We start from the raw sequence: 18,610 nt of genomic DNA, 5'->3' as shown, positions 1-18,610 counted from the left end.
ACAAGTCCAGCTCGAGGATTTAAGTCTCTTATTGACTACATTATCACTAATGAAAAATTAGAAAGCAAAGTAAGAGACACTAGAGTGTACGGTGGATATAGCATGGTTTATGACCATTTCTTGGTGATATCTTAAATAGATACGTACACGAAATGCAGAAAGAACAAAAAGTTTTCAGAAGAAAAAATGAAGGAAGAAATCTAAGAAGTATCTCCACTACATGAACAAAGCATACCAGGCCTGAACCAGAATAAACTTAATAAAGAACTAGAGAAGAAAGAAGAAGCGGAAGAAGTAGAGAAGGACTGGAAAAATATAGAAACTTTAGTTAAGAAAGCTGCTGAAGAAGCCTTAGGAAAAAAGAAAACGAAACGAAGGAAGAAAGGGTCAAAAATTTAGACACCAGAGTCAGATAAAGTTACAGGGAAAAATCAAGACACTTATTTTAAGCATCTAAATGAAGCAATAGAGGAGAAACATGAAATTTACGGACAAGAGAGAAATGCTGCAAGTCGAAGAGTTAAACGAGCTCATCAAGAAGCTTGGGATAGGTTTATAAGCGTAATAGAAGAAGATAGTCACGAAAAGCAAGTGATAGCTCGTAAAACAATGAAATTGCTAAATTAGACGGAAAAAGTGGATGCTCAAATAAATAACATCCAATAAGCAAAATGGATAGAACATGATAAGAAGTTGTGGCATGAACGAAGGTGCTTCACAGAGAATATTGACGAATTAAGACAGGCCCTCAACTTTGTTCTTTTTTAACTTAAAGAAAAGCTTCTGATATTATGGATGGATGGTATAAATGCTGAGTTGCTAAATTATGGAGACACAAAGAAAATTACTGCATTTATTTAGTACCGTTCATGCTGCAGAAAGAGACCTGTTCCAGAAGCATGGTAACAAGCGAAGGTTATTTAAAAAAGGAGACCATAATAGCTGCGACGACTATAGAGGTCTCAGCTTACTGGACACCGCTTACAAGGTTTATGCAAGAACAGTGAATAAGAGGTTAAATATTGTAGCTAAGAATTTATTAGGCGAAGAAAAAACGAGATTTCGGAGGGACAGATGACAACAGATGCAGTGTTTATAATAAAACAAATAGTCTAAAGACAGAAAGAGTACAAAAGGGAAACCCATTTAGCGTTCATCGATTTTATTAAAGCATTCGATAGTGTTGATAGAAAGAAACTGAGTAAAATTATGAGGAAAAGAGGATATCCACAACACCTAATAAAAGTTTTAAAAAGTCTGTACAAACACACGTTCGTAATTTTAAATATAAATGGCATAATAACGAAGCCTTTAGCCACAAACAAAGGAATAAAACAAGGGTGCAGCATTTCATTTGGCTTTTTAACCTTTATTTAGTTGTCGAAATTCGGAAATCGAAAGAGATTTTTAACGGGGGAATTAAGGTTAACAGTAATTCCCATTTGAATTGCATTTTATATGAAGACGACGCCACACTGCTCGAAGATAATGAAGATGATCTACGAAGGGGAATATTAGTAGGTAAGGTTTGTGAAGAGTGTCATTTGACAAGTTCAGAAAAGAAGACAAAATCAATGGCTTTCAAAGGGAAATATCCTATACGGACAAAGTTTGTGATCAACAATAAAACAATATAACAACTCAAAGATTTTAACTATTCATATTGTGACGTCCCATTGAAGTATAGCTATGACATAGAGAGGAAATTAGCAAAGTTTAGGAATATGGGAGGAACAGTAAATAGAAGTCTAAAAAATAAGACGAGGAAAGAAACAAGACTGAAAATTTATAAGACAATAGTAGTTCCAGTACCTGTTTACGGAAGTGAATCGTGGGTTTTCAGTAAATGCCAAGAAAGTCACATACAGGCCACAGAGATGAGGTTTCTAAGAGTAGTAAAAGGATGCACAAGAGCCGACAGATTTCGAAATTCGGAAATCCTCAATAAAATACAAGAAAATAAGAGAAATTAGAATGAACATTTCGAAAGACCGTCCGAAGAAAGATTATATCTTCAGATAAGAAGATTTAAGCCAGCTGGGAGAAATCAAGGATGACTGAGGAAGTGATGGCTGCTGCAACAGGCAAAATAAAAAAGGGCTAATGTTTGCAGATGATGAGCTGACGATGTAAACAACTAAGAAGGGGTCTGATGATGGCCAATGCGCTGTAACCGCCAATGTACAATAAGAGAGAAGTGCGACTTGTACTATTGTCTTATTTACATTGTAACATGAATCAGCTGGCTCGAACCGACATAATGTTCAAATTAATTGTATTTAATAATAATGTCAGTAATTCATGACAGTCTTCCTTGTCTGAAAAGTCTAGTTATTTATATTTGCTTCTGATTATTTTCTTGACTCTGCCCTTCTGATTATTTTCTTGAATTCGTCTAAGTTCGCTTCCTTTCCAAGTTACTCAGGATATCTCAAGAAACTAAATTTCAACATACCATCACAACAAATAATCTTCTAGATTTCTGATTTAAACCTTTGCGCATCTTTACCCATACAATATGCCTCCAGAAGTTGCAAATGTTGAGATGATGTCATGTTTGTAAGATATCCGAAAATGTTGTACATTAAATGGGTCATTGAATGTGAACTGGTCGACAGGTACCCATTTAACCATCACAAATATTTCCGATAAGGATAAAAGCTGAAGCAATGGATTAAAATTTGTGCCACAGTCTGGACTTGAATTCAGGTCACCTGCTTACTCGACAGATGCACTACTCCATTCATTGAGAAATATTGTAATAAATATGAGAGACGCAGTGCAAATTGTCGGCTAGACGTAATCGAAAGTGTCGTTGATTTGAAAGGGTTGCTGGACGTTGGTTCGAAAACCGTTGTGGGCAACAGTTTTTTTGTTCTGTTTGAATACCTAAATCATTCAAATATGAAATTTATCAATATGCGGTAATTAATTCATACATAACCATAATTTTTCCCAGAAAAATGCACGTCTTCTGGTTTGTAATTACATATCACACGCAGAATTCTGGTTTTCATTGCAAATACACATTCTTAATTATCTATACATTAAAAAGATAGTTACAGATTTTGAAGTTACGAAAACATTACGCAATTAATTTTTTTGGAGAAAAATGAAAAATTAAATACTCTTTGTTTGAATATGTCGTTTTATAGGACAGATGTGGTCTCTCACACAAGCCGAAGTGAAAAGCTTAGTAGAAACACGGAAAACAATTTTCACGGCGTCGAGCACACTGCACAAATGCTGTATTTTTACGGTTGTCACGGTAACAATGCTATCTGAACCCGACAGAATTGATCTGGAACCAAGTTAAGGGATTTGTCGCGAGAAATAACAAGACGTTTAAGCTACCAAACTTACTGGAACTAATGCACGAAGCTTTGTGACACGTCACTGTCGAACGATGGCGAAATGCAGAGCAGTACGTCATGAAAGAGGACGAGGCGGACATGTCAAATCTTCATCCCTTCAACTTCATTTTTATCTTAGGATTCTGGTGTCTTGGAATTCTGCCGTTGGTCGTCTAGCTATTAGTGTAGTGGTACTGAAGTGTACCACTTTCGTCGGAGTCCGATATGGAAGATGTTCAGAGATTACCAGGCGACTGACTGTAATACCTTCGGTGGCTTCAATATTTAACTACATGGTGAAATCCCAGAGCGCACTTTAACGCCGCAGATAGTTCATGTAGAAAAATTACCCTTGTTAAAGTCAGGAATTTGCATCACTCTCGTTTTTAACTACAGTACCACGTTAGCTAAGATCGAGAGCATGTTTTCCTTCAGATCACCTAAGAAGGGTATGGACTGAGTTTTACCTTTATTTACTTCTGTTTGAAAATTAATTGACACTCAAGGCTATGTTGTTCTCAGTTCGCCTCTTGTCTTTACTACAACTGTTCACATCACTGTAGTTCGTTTGACCAGGTGGCTAGGCAGTACTTTCCAAGTTAAATGCGCCGGTAAAGTTGTTGTCCAGTATTATCACCGAGTCGATGTACGCGTAACGAACAGCATAAAACGTATCCTCATTATCGTACTTAACTGTACTCGAGACAGAGTGGCTTCCGCTTCACCTGAAACGAAATCCAATGGGGTCACAGCAAACGCGGAAGAATACATAGTGTAATGTTTACACGAGGTTTATTCTTATGATGAACGGAGTATAACCACTACACCAAGGTAGCTTTATGGCTAGGATAGCTGCACGGACTATCCTAGTCCAAACTTCAATGCACACATTCAGCAAAAAAAAAAAAAAAAAAAAAAAAGTTCAAATGGCTCTAAGCACTATGGGACTTAACATCTGAGGTCATCAGTCCCCTAGACTTAGAACTACTTAAACCTAGCTAACCTAAGGACATCACACCCATCCACGCCCGAGGCAGGATTCGAACCTGCGACCGTAGCTGCAGCGTGGTTCCGGACTGAAGCGCCTAGAACCGATCGGCCATATTGGCCGGCACATTCAGCACATTTAATCATCATTAGTAGTGTAGTGGTTAGTGACGTAGTGCTTAGCACATTTTCCTTGTAAGCAGGAGCCCCAGGTTGAAATCCCAGTTATGGCACAAATTCTAATTCATTGCTTCAGCTTCTATCCTTATCGAAGATAAAGTTGAGATTTATATGTCTCCATCAAATCACAGATAATGTTCAAATTTTGTGTGAAGTTTTTCTAAGCGACCAAAGGAAGATGTAGTAATTCCCACCAAACAAAATTTAATACTTTGTGAGTAGAAGCTTCTTAAGTCAAGGGCAACAAAATATCAGGGTTGCATTTCAAAATCTTCGGCCAAGCTCGAACTGTCTGACTTCAGTGAATAATTATGATACAGCTGCCAAATATGTCAAGATGACTGAAAAAATTGCAATGTGCACTTTCTATATGATATACGTCACCTGATTCACTATTTTTACCCCCCTTCTTGCAGCGGTGTACCGTAGGTCTCTAGAAGAGCGTAGCGTTCCAAAGGATTGGAAAAGGGCACAGGTCATCCCCGTTTTCAAGAAGGGACGTCGAGCAGATGTGCAGAACTATAGACCTATATCTCTAACGTCGATCAGTTGTAGAATTTTGGAACACGTATTGTGTTCGAGTATAATGACTTTCCTGTAGACAAGAAATCTACTCTGTAGGAATCAGCATGGGTTTCGAAAAAGACGGTCATGTGAAACTCAGCTCGCGCTATTCGTCCACGAGACTCAGAGGGCCATAGACACGGGTTCACAAGTAGATGCCGTGTTTCTTGACTTCCGCAAGGCGTTCGATACAGTTCCCCACAGTCGTTTAATGAACAAAGTAAGAGCATATGGACTATCAGACCAATTGTGTGATTGGATTGAGGAGTTCCTAGATAACAGGACGCAGCATGTCATTCTCAATGGAGAGAAGTCTTCCGAAGTAAGAGTGATTTCAGGTGTGCCGCAGGGGAGTGTCATAGGACCGTTGCTATTCATAATATACATAAATGACCTTGTGGATGACATCGGAAGTTCACTGAGGCTTTTTGCGGATGATGCTGTGGTGTATCGAGAGGTTGTAACAATGGAAAATTGTACTGAAATGCAGGAGGATCTGCAGCGAATTGACGCATGGTGCAGGGAATGGCAATTGAATCTCAATGTAGACAAGTGTAATGTGCTGCGAATACACAGAAAGATAGATCCTTTATCATTTAGCTACAAAATAGCAGATCAGCAACTGGAAGCAGTTAATACCATAAATTATCTGGGAGTACGCATTAGGAGTGACTTAAAATGGAATGATCATATAATGTTGATCGTCGGTAAAGCAGATGCCAGACTGAGATTCATTGGAAGAATCCTAAGGAAATGCAATCCGAAAACAAAGGAAGTAGGTTACAGTACGCTTGTTCGCCCACTGCTTGAATACTGCTCAGCAGTGTGGGATCCGTACCAGATAGGGTTGATAGAAGATATAGAGAAGATCCAACGGAGAGCAGCGCGCTTCGTTACAGGATCATTTAGTAATCACGAAAGCGTTACGGAGATGAAAGATAAACTCCAGTGGATGACTCTGCAGGAGAGATGCTCAGTAGCTCGGTACGGGCTTTTGTCAAAGTTTCGAGAACATACCTTCACCGAAGAGTCAAGCAGTATATTGCTCCCTCCTACGTATATCTCGCGAAGAGACCATGAGGACAAAATCAGAGAGATTAGAGCCCACACAGAGGCATACCGACAATCCTTCTTTCCACGAACAATACGAGACTGGAATAGAAGGGAGAACCGATAGAGGTACTCAAGGTACCCTCCGCCACACACCGTCAGGTGGTTTGCGGAGTATGGATGTAGATGTAGATGTAGTGGCACTCAAAGTCGTGAATAAATTTTGTTTGACAATGTTTCTCTTAATATTGAGTTTTTTATCTCTTCAATGGTTGGTTGATCACCAGTTAGTAGTCGTGTGGTTTGCATTGCTGACTTTCGAAAACAGGCCCCCAGGTTTGATTGCCAGGAAGGTCAGGGAGGGGTGGGGAGGGAGGAGGGGGAGGGAAATTTTCCCGTCAATGGACTGGGTGACTGTGTTGTCATCATCATTTCATCATCATCATCAACACGCAAGACCCCCAAGTGGTGTCAAATAAAAAGACTTGCATCAGATGGCCGAACTCCCTGGAAGGGGACTTCTGGCCGAAGTGCCATACACAAATTTCTTTTTTTCGTTAGCTGGTTTATGGAATCCTCCTCTCGTTATTTTGTTGTCTAGTCGTTTATTTACAAAACCTGCAAGTTAGATCACTTTTGGGTTCACAGTTATTAAGATATACATTACTGGCCATTAAAACTGCTACACCACGAAGATGACGTGCTACAGACGCGAAATTTAACCAACAGGAAGAAGATGCTGTGATACGCAGATGATTAGCTTTTCAGAGCATTCACACAAGGTTGGTACCGGTGGCGACACATACAACGTGCTGACATGAGGAAAGTTTTCAACCGATTTCTCATACACAAACAGCAGTTGACCGGCGTTGCCTGGTGAAACGTTGTTGTGATGCCTAGTGTAAGGAGGAGAAATGCGTATCATCACGTTTCTGACATTGATAAAGGTCGGCTTGTAGCCTATCGCGATTGCCGTTTATCGTATCGCGACATTGGTGCTCGCGTTGGTCGAGATCCAATGACTGTTAGCAGAATATGGAATCGGTGGGTTCAGGAGCGTAATACGGAACGCCTTGCTGGATCCCAACGGCCTCGTATCACTAGCAGTCGAGATGACAGGCATCTTATCTGGATGGCTATAACGGATCGTGCAGCCACGTCTCGATCCTTGAGTCAACAGATGGGGACGTCTGCAAGACAACAACCATCTGCACGAACAGTTCGACGACGTTTGCAGCAGCATGTACTATCAGCTCGGAGACCATGGTTGCGGTTACCCTTGACGCTGTATCACAGACAGGAGTGCCTGCGATGGTGTACTCAATAACGAACCTGGGTGCACGAATGGTAAAACGTCATTTTTTCGGATGAATAAGGCGTTTGTGGAACAACAGGAATCCTTTTTGTGGTAAAAAATATCCTGATAAAAGTGGCCATGTGACATGGTGCGTTGTCATAATGCAACTTCCACTATGTGCAAACCTTCTGCAGGTGCAAATCATCGATCAAAATTTGATGTTCGATGAAAATGTGTAAGTTTATTAGGACACCCGTCATCCTCATTGTTAAACGTCATTCTGATCTCACAAGAGCACACACACACGTTCGACTTTTTCATTGGTTTTTCCATTTGAAGGTTTCCCTGACCGAGGTTTGTCTCCAATGTGTTCTCCGGCCTCCAAAAACGATTTTCATCAGCGAAAAACTTGTGCTCTTGATAAGGAATGTCCCCTGTACGCCTGTTTCAACTTTTCACACTCAGAAATTCCCCAAGTTTAACACAAAACATGATGGCATAACGTTGCTCTAATTTTCACTCTTCCATTTTCGTAACGCACAAGAAAAACACAGCTCCACTGATGGCCTTCTCCAAAATCACATGACGGCTGTAAAGAGCTGAAATTCGAGCTGAGCATCTGGAATGGTCATACCGCTTTTCGTAAGTAGAACAACACAGTGTTGCCAGATCGCGCGCAGTGTTGTCGCTTTTCTCACGTACCCTGTATGTGGTAATGAAATTAGCCAAGAAATTGTCAGCAAAAATTAATGATTTTACCCTCGGATCTCAAAAGAAAAGACTGAATTTTCTTCGACGACATATTTCTTTGAAGATCTAAAATTATCTCATAAAGATTGTCATGTAAACCACTGTTACGATGCATCGTGTTCTTAGAGCATATAGTTTGATGGAAATTAGTGCTCAAGTTCAGTACGCCTTCAATAGAAAGTGAAATGGAAGGATTTATCTGTAATATTTCAAATTTAGAGCTATACAACACATGAAAAACTGATCGACTGTTAAAAAATTGAATCCACTTTAATTTCTGCAAGTGACTGCCTGCTGTTGCTCTGAAAATCTTATGAATTTAGCAAGTAAATAAGGCCTACCGCCGGCCGAAGTGGCCGTGCGGTTAAAGGCGCTGCAGTCTGGAACCGCAAGACCGCTACGGTCGCAGGTTCGAATCCTGCCTCGGGCACGGATGTTTGTGATGTCCTTAGGTTAGTTAGGTTTAACTAGTTCTAAGTTCTAGGGGACTAATGACCTCCGCAGTTGAGTCCCATAGTGCTCAGAGCCATTTGAACCATTTTTTTAAGGCCTACCAAACAGTACTTTCGATAATTTGTTTCCTTCGGGTGTTCAGTTGCTAACCTATGATTTGCTAACCTATGATTTTAGCAAAATATAGGAGACCTTTATTAGGAACAAAAGAAACGGTTGGGGATTCTTTCGGAACAGAGGATCAACGATAAATCCACAACTTGTTTTCATCAAAACGTCATTTTGTGACAAAATTGGAATCTGTGCAACAATCATACAGGAACTCTTTTTCAAAAATGTTTCATCACGCTCGGAAAAAACGATATTAATGAAACTCTGGCAAATTAAAAATTACAAAAATCAAGAAAGGATGATAAGGTTGCGCAAAAATAGTCTGAAAACTGATACGTGGAACTTTGCAACAAATTAGCATATGTTACCGCTTCAGTGCTATCTGATCATATTAAGGCAGAAATTCGTATGAAGTTTAGTAGCAGGTTGAGCTTACCAGTAAATTTATGCAAAAGAATATGTAAAACGTACAGTTTGTCAGACACAAAGTTTAGTACACAGTAAGTATCATCTACTGAAGGCTTTGACCCAGGTGAGTTACAGCGGCCAGCAGAGTAAACAGCAGTGCGTCAGCTTCTCTGATTGTACTCAGCTATTGCCAGACTTGCAACTTTTTACCTATGTGGAGAAAATTCAGATTTTCATAATGACACCAAATACACAACAGGCCATTAAAATTGCTACAACAAGAAGAAATGCAGATGATAAACGGGTATTCTTTGGACAAATACATTGTACTAGAACTGACATTTGATTACATTTTCAAGCAATTTGGGTGCATAGATCCTGAGAAATCAGTACCCAGAACAACCATCTCTCAACCAGAGCTTGGATGGCTAGTACAGGTACAGTTGCCGATATTGTGACGAGCCAGTTGCTCGGCCACCATTGACCACACGTTTTCAGTTGGTAAGAGATCTGGAAAACGTGCTCGCCAGGGTAGCAGTCGAACATTTTCTGTATCCAGAAAGGCCCGTACAGGACCTGCAACATACGGTCGTGCATTATCCAGCTGAAATGTAGGGTTTCGCAGGGATCGAATGAAGGGTAGAGCCACGGGGTGTAACACATCTGAAATGTAACGTCCACTGTTCAAAGTGCCGTCAACGCGAACAGGAGATGACCGAGACGTGTAACCAGTGGCACCCCATACTATCAAGCCGGGTGATACGGCAGTATGGCGATGACCAATACACGCTTCCTATGTGCGTTCACCGCGATGTTACCAAACACGGATGCGACTATCATGATGCTGTAAACAGAACCTGGATTCATTCGAAAAAACGACGTTTTGCCATTCGTGCATCCAGGTTCGTCGTCGAGTACACCATCGCAGGCACTCCTGTCTGTGATGCAGCGTCAAGGGTAACAGCAACCATGGTCTCCGAGCTGATAGTCCATGCTGCTGTACACTTCGTCGAACTGTTCGTGCAGTGGTTGTTGTCTTGCAGACGTCCCCATCTGTTGACTCAGGGATCGAAAGGTGGCTGCACGATCCGTTACATCCATGCGGATAAGATGCCTGTCATCTCGACTGCTAGTGATACGAGGCCGTTGGGATCCAGCACGGCGTTCCGTATTAACCTCCTGAACCCACCGATTTCATATTCTGCTAACAGTCACTGGATCTCGACCAAAGCGAGGAGCAATGTCGCGATACGATAAACCGCAATCGCGATAGGCTACAATCCGACCTTTATCAAAGTCGGAAACGTGATGGTACGCATTTCTCCTCCTTACACTAGGCATCACAACAACGTTTCACCAGGCAACGCCGGTCAACTGCTGTTTGTGTATGAGAAATCGGTTGGAAACTTTCCTCATGTCAGCACGTTGTAGGTGTCGCCACCGGCGCCAACCTTGTGTGAATGCTCTGAAAAGCTAATCATTTGCGTATCACAGCATCTTCTTCCTGTTGGTTAAATTTCGCGTCTGTAGCACGCCATCTTCGTGGTGTAGCAATTTTAATGGCCAGTAGTGTAGTTGGTCCATTAAAAAATACATTCAGTAAAAATTTGAGTTGATGCGATGTTGGTTGAAACGGCTGGACAGTCGAAATTTGAAAAAGGTGCGCTAAAAACACCAGGTAAAAAGTCTCATTGACTGGTGTAGAATTCTCTTTAGTGAGGAATCCCGCTTCCAACTGAGCACATATGACCAGTAAAGACGTGTCTGGAGACGACGCAGACGGTGGTGGGACACAAAACTAACTGTCGACCGCCGGCCATAGTGGCCGAGCGGTTCAAGGCGCTACAGTCTGGAACCGCCCGACCGCTACAGTCGCAGGTTCGAATCCTGCCTCGGACATGGATGTGTGTGATGTCTTTAGGTTAGTTAGGTTTAAGTAGTTCTAAGTTCTAGGGGACTGATGACCTCAGCAGTTAAGTCCCATAGTGCTCGGAGCCATTTGAACCATTTTTTGACTGTCGACCGCCATGCGGCCCGCCAACCAGGAGTGATTGTCTGGGGTGCCATTTCTTTTCATAGCAGGACCCTTTTGGCTGTCACACGCTGCACCGTTCAGCACAGCGGTACGTCGACGATATTCTTACGTATCAGAAAAATAATGTTCGCCTTCATGAGGTGAGAGTGTCTACTACTTGTCTTCGTGCTCGCAAAACGTCCAAACCCTACCTTGTCCAGTAAGTTTGCCGGATTTCTCCCCAATCGAGAACATTTGGAGCATTGTGGGCGGGGCTCTCCAACAGCTCGGCATTTTGACGATCCAACGCTCCAGTTGGACAGAATTTGGCACGATGTACCTCAGGAAGACATCCACATCTACATCATCTACATCTACGCGATTACTCTGCTGTTCACAATAAAGTGCCTGGCAGAGGGTTCAGGTTGTGTTTCTAGCGTTCCACTCTCGAACGGCACGTGGGAAAAACGAACACTTAAATTTTTGTGTGCGAGCCCTGATTTCTCTCATTATATCGTGATGATCACTTCTGCCTAAGTAGGTGGGCGCCAACAGAATGTTTTCGCAATCGGAGGAGAAAACAGGTGATAGAAATTTCATAAGAAGATCTCGTCGCAACGAAAAATGCCGTTGTTTTAATGACTGCCACTTCAATTCACGTATTATGTCTATAACACCATTTCCTCTATTTCGCGATAATACAAAACGAGCTGCCCTTCTTTGTACTTTTTCGATGTCATCCGTCAGTCCTACCTGATGTGGATCCCACACCGCACAGCAATACTCCAGAATTGGGCGGACAAGCGTAGTGTAAGCAGTCTCTTTGGTAGACCTGTTGCAGCTTCTAAGTGTTCTGCCAATGAACCGCAGTCTTTGGTTTGCTCTACCCACAATATTATCTATGTGATCGTTCCAATTTAGGTTATTTATTATTGTAATCCCTAAGTATTTTGCTGAATTTACAGCCTTCAGATTTGTGTGACTTATTGCGTAATCGAAATTTAGCTGATTTCTTTTAGTACTCATGTGAATAACTTCACACTTTTCCTTATTCAGGGTCATTTGCCAATTTTCGCACCATACAGATATCTTATCTAAATCATTTTGCAATTCGTTTTGATCATCTGATGACTTTTGCATTTCGTTTTGATCATTTGATGACTTAACAAGACGGTAAATGACAGCATCATCTGCAAACAATCTAAGACGGCTACTCAGATTGTCTCCTATGTCGTTAATGTATATCAGGAACAACAGAGGGCCTATAACACTTCCTTGGGGAACACCGGATATTACTTCTGTTTCACTCGATGACTTTCCGTCTATTACTACGAACTGTGACCTTTCTGACAGGAAATCACGAATCCAGTCGCACAACTGAGGCGATACTCTGTAGGCACGCAGTATGGTTAGAAGACGCTTGTGAGGAACGGTGTCGAAAGCCTTCTGGAAATCTAAAAATATGGAATCAATTTGACATCCCCTGTCGATAGCACTTATTACTTCATGAGTATAAGAGCTAGTTGTGTTTCACAAGAATGATATTTTCTGAATGCGTGCTGACTATGTGCCAATAAATCGTTTTTTTCGTGGTACTTCATAGTGTTCGAAGATAGTATATGTTCCAAAACCCTAGTGCAAATCGACCTTAGTGATATAGGCCTGTAATTCAGCGGATTACTCCTACTTCCCTTTTTGGGTATTGGTGTGACTTGAGCAATTTTACAACCTTTAGATACGGATCTTTCTTTGGGCGAGTGGTTGTATATAATTGCTAAATATGGAGCTATTTTATCAGCATACTCTGAGAGGAACCTGACTGGTATACAATCTGGACCGGAGGCCTTGCTTTTATTTAGTGATTTAAGTTGCTTAGTTACACCGAGGATGTCTACTTCTATGTTTCTCATCTTGGCAATTGTTCTTGACTGGATTTCAGTAATATTTACTTCGTCTTCTTTGGTGAAGGAGTTTCGGAAAACCGAGTTTAATAACTCTGCTTTAGTGGCACTGTCATCAGTGACTTCACCATTGTTATCGCGCAGTGAAGGTATTGATTGCGTCTTGCCAACGCTATTAATCAGTGCCAAGCCGAATAACTGCTTGGGTTAGGGCCAGAGGACGACCAACAAGTCATTGACTTGCTCAATTTCAGAAGCTCTTTCTCTTGAATAAATCATCCTGTTTTTATGAAATTGTAATGATTCGTTTGTCTGTACATGTACATCCCATCTACCGATTTTTGTCCCATTCGTGTCATTCCGTCAGCGCGTCTTTTTTTTAGAGCGTATATTTAAATCCAGTGAAAAGTCAGTGATGTGTAACCAACCAATAATCGCAATGGAAGCTGCTAGATGGACGCTAATTACAAAACCGTCCATGCTGTCGCATGCCAACACCCAACATCACACTATAAAATAGTCACGTGGCCTCCCGTGCACCAACTGAAGTTGAGCCTAAAAGGTTCAAAAACAAGTTTATTGAATAAATATTTCCTACGGTATTTTAGTAGATATGCGCAACATGCAAGAAAGACGACAGGGTAACCTCTAAAACGAGACCTCTTGACATGTAAACACGCCTATCGTTCACGTATTTAACGAAACGCTTACATCTTAAGCACCTGGTGCATACACACTTCGTAAGACTTTACAGTTGTATGTTTTTTTGTGTTAATTCAAGTCCGATCCCAATCCGGACCGGCTGCAAGATAACATTGCCTGCTACGCCGACGTGTATTACAAGTCACGGCAATACTCTTCTTCGATGGCATCTCATGCGATCGGCAACGGCTAAAGTGCACCGCACCTGCCGAGTGAGTCATCGAATTTACTTTGTTACGCATTTAAAATGTTGTCCCAGAATTAAATTAAGAATAGTTCCAATTCTATAACGGCTCAACAACTCAACGTAGAGAGCGAAAAGTAAATATAAAAATGAAAATGAACATCTGTAATACTGTAGAATTTAACCCAGAAAATGAAAGTTATGAAGAAGGTGTTGGAGTGTAGTTACCTGTTAACCTAAAGTAATTATTAAAAGTATAAGGTAGTAAGCTTACCACTGTGGTTACTGTTGAGAAGAATATTTTACACATATCACTGAGCTGCCTCTTACGAATTGTCGCGAGGTGGAACAGCTGTTACATCCGAAGTCCCCGTGTATTTCTGTGCGTGTTCGTATTCCGCGATCACTCGCTGTTTCGCGAGAATCGAGCCTCAGCGTTGCTGTGTGGGGATCATTCCACTGACCTTGTTAGTTTGTCCGGTTGCGCACGAGATGTCGCGAGTAGCTCCAACATGAAGTCCTTTCATGTCTAGGGACATTTCACAACTGCCATATCCAGCGCCCCCGAGGTTTTTGAAAGAATTCGTAACACGTAGTAGAGACGAGTGCAGTATTGCACCCAAATCCGACGACACCACGTGGAACACGTCCTTTACCAGCAGTCAGTATGCGGTAAACTGTAACATGTAACCAGTTGGAGTTGTATTTCGCGCTGTTCCATGCGTGAAATTTGATTCCAGTTACATAGGACAACATTTCATGCTGTCATCAATGGCGGTTCGTAACCGTACATTAGCAATGACCTCACAAACAGCTTGTTTGTGGACTCACGTTTACTGAAAAAGTTACTACTTCTGTCACCTTTTACGTCCACCTATGTCAGTTCTGCTATTAATTACGATACACCCTGTATATTTCGCAAAATATCATAAAGGAAAATTAGGGAGATTCAAGCTCTTGCAGATGCTTGCCAACAGTCGTTCTGTCAGCACCACTTGGGCCTGGAACAAGAATGGTGCGGCAATGGAAGGGTGGGAGGTGATAGTTGAACATGGTACACAACGTACCCGCCGTCAGCTAAAGTGGCTTACGGAGTGTAGACGTAGATGTATAAGACGACATATACTTCCAACGTTTCAAATTAGTTTGTGAAGTTACACATTAACAAAATGATTGAATACCTTAGATTAGCGAGTCTCAACTTGATATCACTGATAACACTAAATTGGAGGCGGGAGCTCATTGGTCAGAAAAAATTTGATTTCGGAAAATTGATTAAGTTACTGAAAGGAAAGCAAAGTATATATAATAAAAAATTAACATTCATACACTCCTGGAAATTGAAATAAGAACACCGTGAATTCATTGTCCCAGGAAGGGGAAACTTTTTTGACACATTCCTGGGGTCAGATACATCACATGATCACACTGACAGAACCACAGGCACATAGACACAGGCAACAGAGCATGCACAATGTCGGCACTAGTACAGTGTATATCCACCTTTCGCAGCAATGCAGGCTGCTATTCTCCCATGGAGACGATCGTAGAGATGCTGGATGTAGTCCTGTGGAACGGCTTGCCATGCCATTTCCACCTGGCGCCTCAGTTGGACCAGCGTTCGTGCTGGACGTGCAGACCGCGTGAGACGACGCTTCATCCAGTCCCAAACATGCTCAATGGGGGACAGATCCGGAGATCTTGCTGGCCAGGGTAGTTGACTTACACCTTCTAGAGCACGTTGGGTGGCACGGGATACATGCGGGCGTGCATTGTCCTGTTGGAACAGCAAGTTCCCTTGCCGGTCTAGGAATGGTAGAACGATGGGTTCGATGACGGTTTGGATGTACCGTGCACTATTCAGTGTCCCCTCGACGATCACCAGTGGTGTACGGCCAGTGTAGGAGATCGCTCCCCACACCATGATGCCGGGTGTTGGCCCTGTGTGCCTCGGTCGTATGCAGTCCTGATTGTGGCGCTCACCTGCACGGCGCCAAACACGCATACGACCATCATTGGCACCAAGGCAGAAGCGACTGTCATCGCTGAAGACGACACGTCTCCATTCGTCCCTCCATTCACGCCTGTCGCGACACCACTGGAGGCGGGCTGCACGATGTTGGGGCGTGAGCGGAAGACGGCCTAACGGTGTGCGGGACCGTAGCCCAGCTTCATGGATACGGTTGCGAATGGTCCTCGCCGATACCCCAGGAGCAACAGTGTCCCTAATTTGCTGGGAAGTGGCGGTGCGGTCCCCTACGGCACTGCGTAGGATCCTACGGTCTTGGCGTGCATCCGTGCGTCGCTGCGGTCCGGTCCCAGGTCGACGGGCACGTGCACCTTCCGCCGACCACTGGCGACAACATCGATGTACTGTGGAGACCTCACGCCCCACGTGTTGAGCAATTCGGCGGTACGTCCACCCGGCCTCCCGCATGCCCACTATACGCCCTCGCTCAAAGTCCGTCAACTGCACATACGGTTCACGTCCACGCTGTCGCGGCATGCTACCAGTGTTAAAGACTGCGATGGAGCTCCGTATGCCACGGCAAACTGGCTGACACTGACGGCGGCGGTACACAAATGCTGCGCAGCTAGCGCCATTTGACGGCCAACACCGCGGTTCCTGGTGTGTCCGCTGTGCCGTGCGTGTGATCATTGCTTGTACAGCCCTCTCGCAGTGTCCGGAGCAAGTATGGTGGGTCTGACACACCGGTGTCAATGTGTTCTTTTTTCCATTTCCAGGAGTGTATTTACTATGATGTTATGCACTTAGACATAGGACTATATCAGTACTATACAATGCATTTAACAATTAACTTTTCAAAACTAAATTAAGAGCAAATTTAGCAATTATTAGTGACTCCCTTGGGCCTGGCTTGCAGAATAAAGTTATCTGAACGAGGCTTTGATATTAGAAATAGACACTTAGTTCTTTTTCTATGATTAGAGATCTATATTTTGTCTTCAAAGCAGACAGTACAGAAAATCGATTTCGCTAAGGCAGGCTTTTAAAAATGATTATACGAAGTGCCCGTATTTTCAGTGTAGAAAAATGTCATCCATCCCTGCCCAAAATTCAAAGAGCGATTTATGCTTCTTCGGCAGTTGCGAGACCTTCAGGAGTATTTTGAAATCGATCCGTAACACTCCCGTAACGCCTTGCCAGGTATTATAGTTGTCAGCAAGAAATATTTTTTAAACTTCTTTTCCATCACGTTTAAGTGATTTACAGTAGTTATAAAGACAGTTTTACATGTTTTTGTTCAGAATTATACGTTTTAGCACATTCATCCACATTTGCGGACATTTCAAGTTTTTTTTGCTTTTAATTTCGGATCCGCAATGCCAGTTTTCTACAAAAAGCATTAATTTTGCCAACGGTTTCCGACACATGTCCTTGGAATTGAAGGTTCATGGTATTTAACTTCTTGAATATGTCGATCAAGTATCTCAATTTCTTGTGAAATAAACCATCTCGAAACCTCTCCGCTTCTGTCAACTTTTCCTCTTCCTGAAGATTGGTGATTTCATTACGTAATTCATAAAAACGTTGCAAAAATTTAAATGCACCCCCCCACCCCCCACCCACCCACACACACACACACACACACACACACACACACACACACACACACACACACACACGAAGATTCAGGCACATTTCTCATAGCTTCAAAAATATAGAAAGCCATCGATTCCGGCTTTGTCAATGTAACTGATCGATTTTGCAAAATAGCAATCAATTTACTTATTCTTCGTAATTTGTAAGGTTTCTAACATCGTAACTTTAACGTGAAAATACTCAAATTCTGGGAGAGGGAAGAGGGGGGTATTGGTCGCCACGGAAATAATGTTCGAAAATAGGGTCGCGAATCCTGGGATGTTAAGAAACGCTGCCTTAGACGTACAGTGTGTGATCAAAACTATACGGACACCTGGCTGAAAATGACTTACAAGTTCTTGGCGCCCTCCATCGGTAATGCTGGAATTCAGTATGGTGTCGGCCCACCCTTAGCCTTGATGACAGTTTCCACTTTCGCAGGCATAGTTCAATCAGGAGCTGGAAGGTTTCTTGGGGAATTGCAGCCCACTGTTCACGGAGTGTTGCACTGATGAGAGGTATTGATGTCGGTCTGTGAGGCCTGGCACGAAGTCGGCGTTCCAAAACATCCCAAAGGTGTTCTTTAGGATTCAGGGAAGGACCCTGTGCAGGCCAGTCCATTGCAGGGATGTTATTGTCGTGTAACCACTCCGTCTCAGGCCGTGCATTATGAACAGGTGCTCGACTGTGTTGAAAGACGCAATCGCCATCCCCGAATTGCTGTTCAACAGTGGAAAGCAAGAAGGTGCTTAAAACATCAGTGTAGGCCTGTGTTGTGATAGTGCCACGCAAAACAACAAAGGGTGCAAGCTCCCTTCACGAAAAACACGACCACATCATAACACCACCGTCTCCGAACTTTGCTGTTGGCACTACACACGCCGGCAGATGACGTTCATCTGGCCTTCGCCATACCCACACCCTGCCATCTGATCGCCAAATTGTGTACCGTGATTCGTCCTCCACACAACGTTTTTCCACTGTTCAATCGTTCAATGTTTACGCTCCTTACACCAATGACTGGCGTGATGTGTGGCTTATGATCAGCCGCT

At 42.7% G+C, this 18,610-nt stretch overlaps 1 long non-coding RNA gene across 1 annotated transcript in view; it reads right to left on the bottom strand.

The window, feature by feature from the left end:
• LOC126412842 (uncharacterized) overlaps positions 1-14,365 on the bottom strand; it is a 37,498-nt gene extending 23,133 nt beyond the window's left edge. The window contains exon 1 of the long non-coding RNA XR_007575357.1: positions 14,229-14,365. This is a non-coding gene — a long non-coding RNA (uncharacterized LOC126412842). The remainder of the gene's footprint in view (positions 1-14,228) is intronic.
• Positions 14,366-18,610: the final 4,245 nt, after the last annotated feature.

Source organism: Schistocerca serialis, chromosome 7, assembly GCF_023864345.2.
Source record: "Schistocerca serialis cubense isolate TAMUIC-IGC-003099 chromosome 7, iqSchSeri2.2, whole genome shotgun sequence".
NCBI classification, from domain to species: domain Eukaryota; kingdom Metazoa; phylum Arthropoda; class Insecta; order Orthoptera; family Acrididae; genus Schistocerca; species Schistocerca serialis.
The sequence above is the reverse complement of the archived record's forward strand: the minus strand, read 5'-3'. Positions and strand labels throughout refer to the sequence as shown.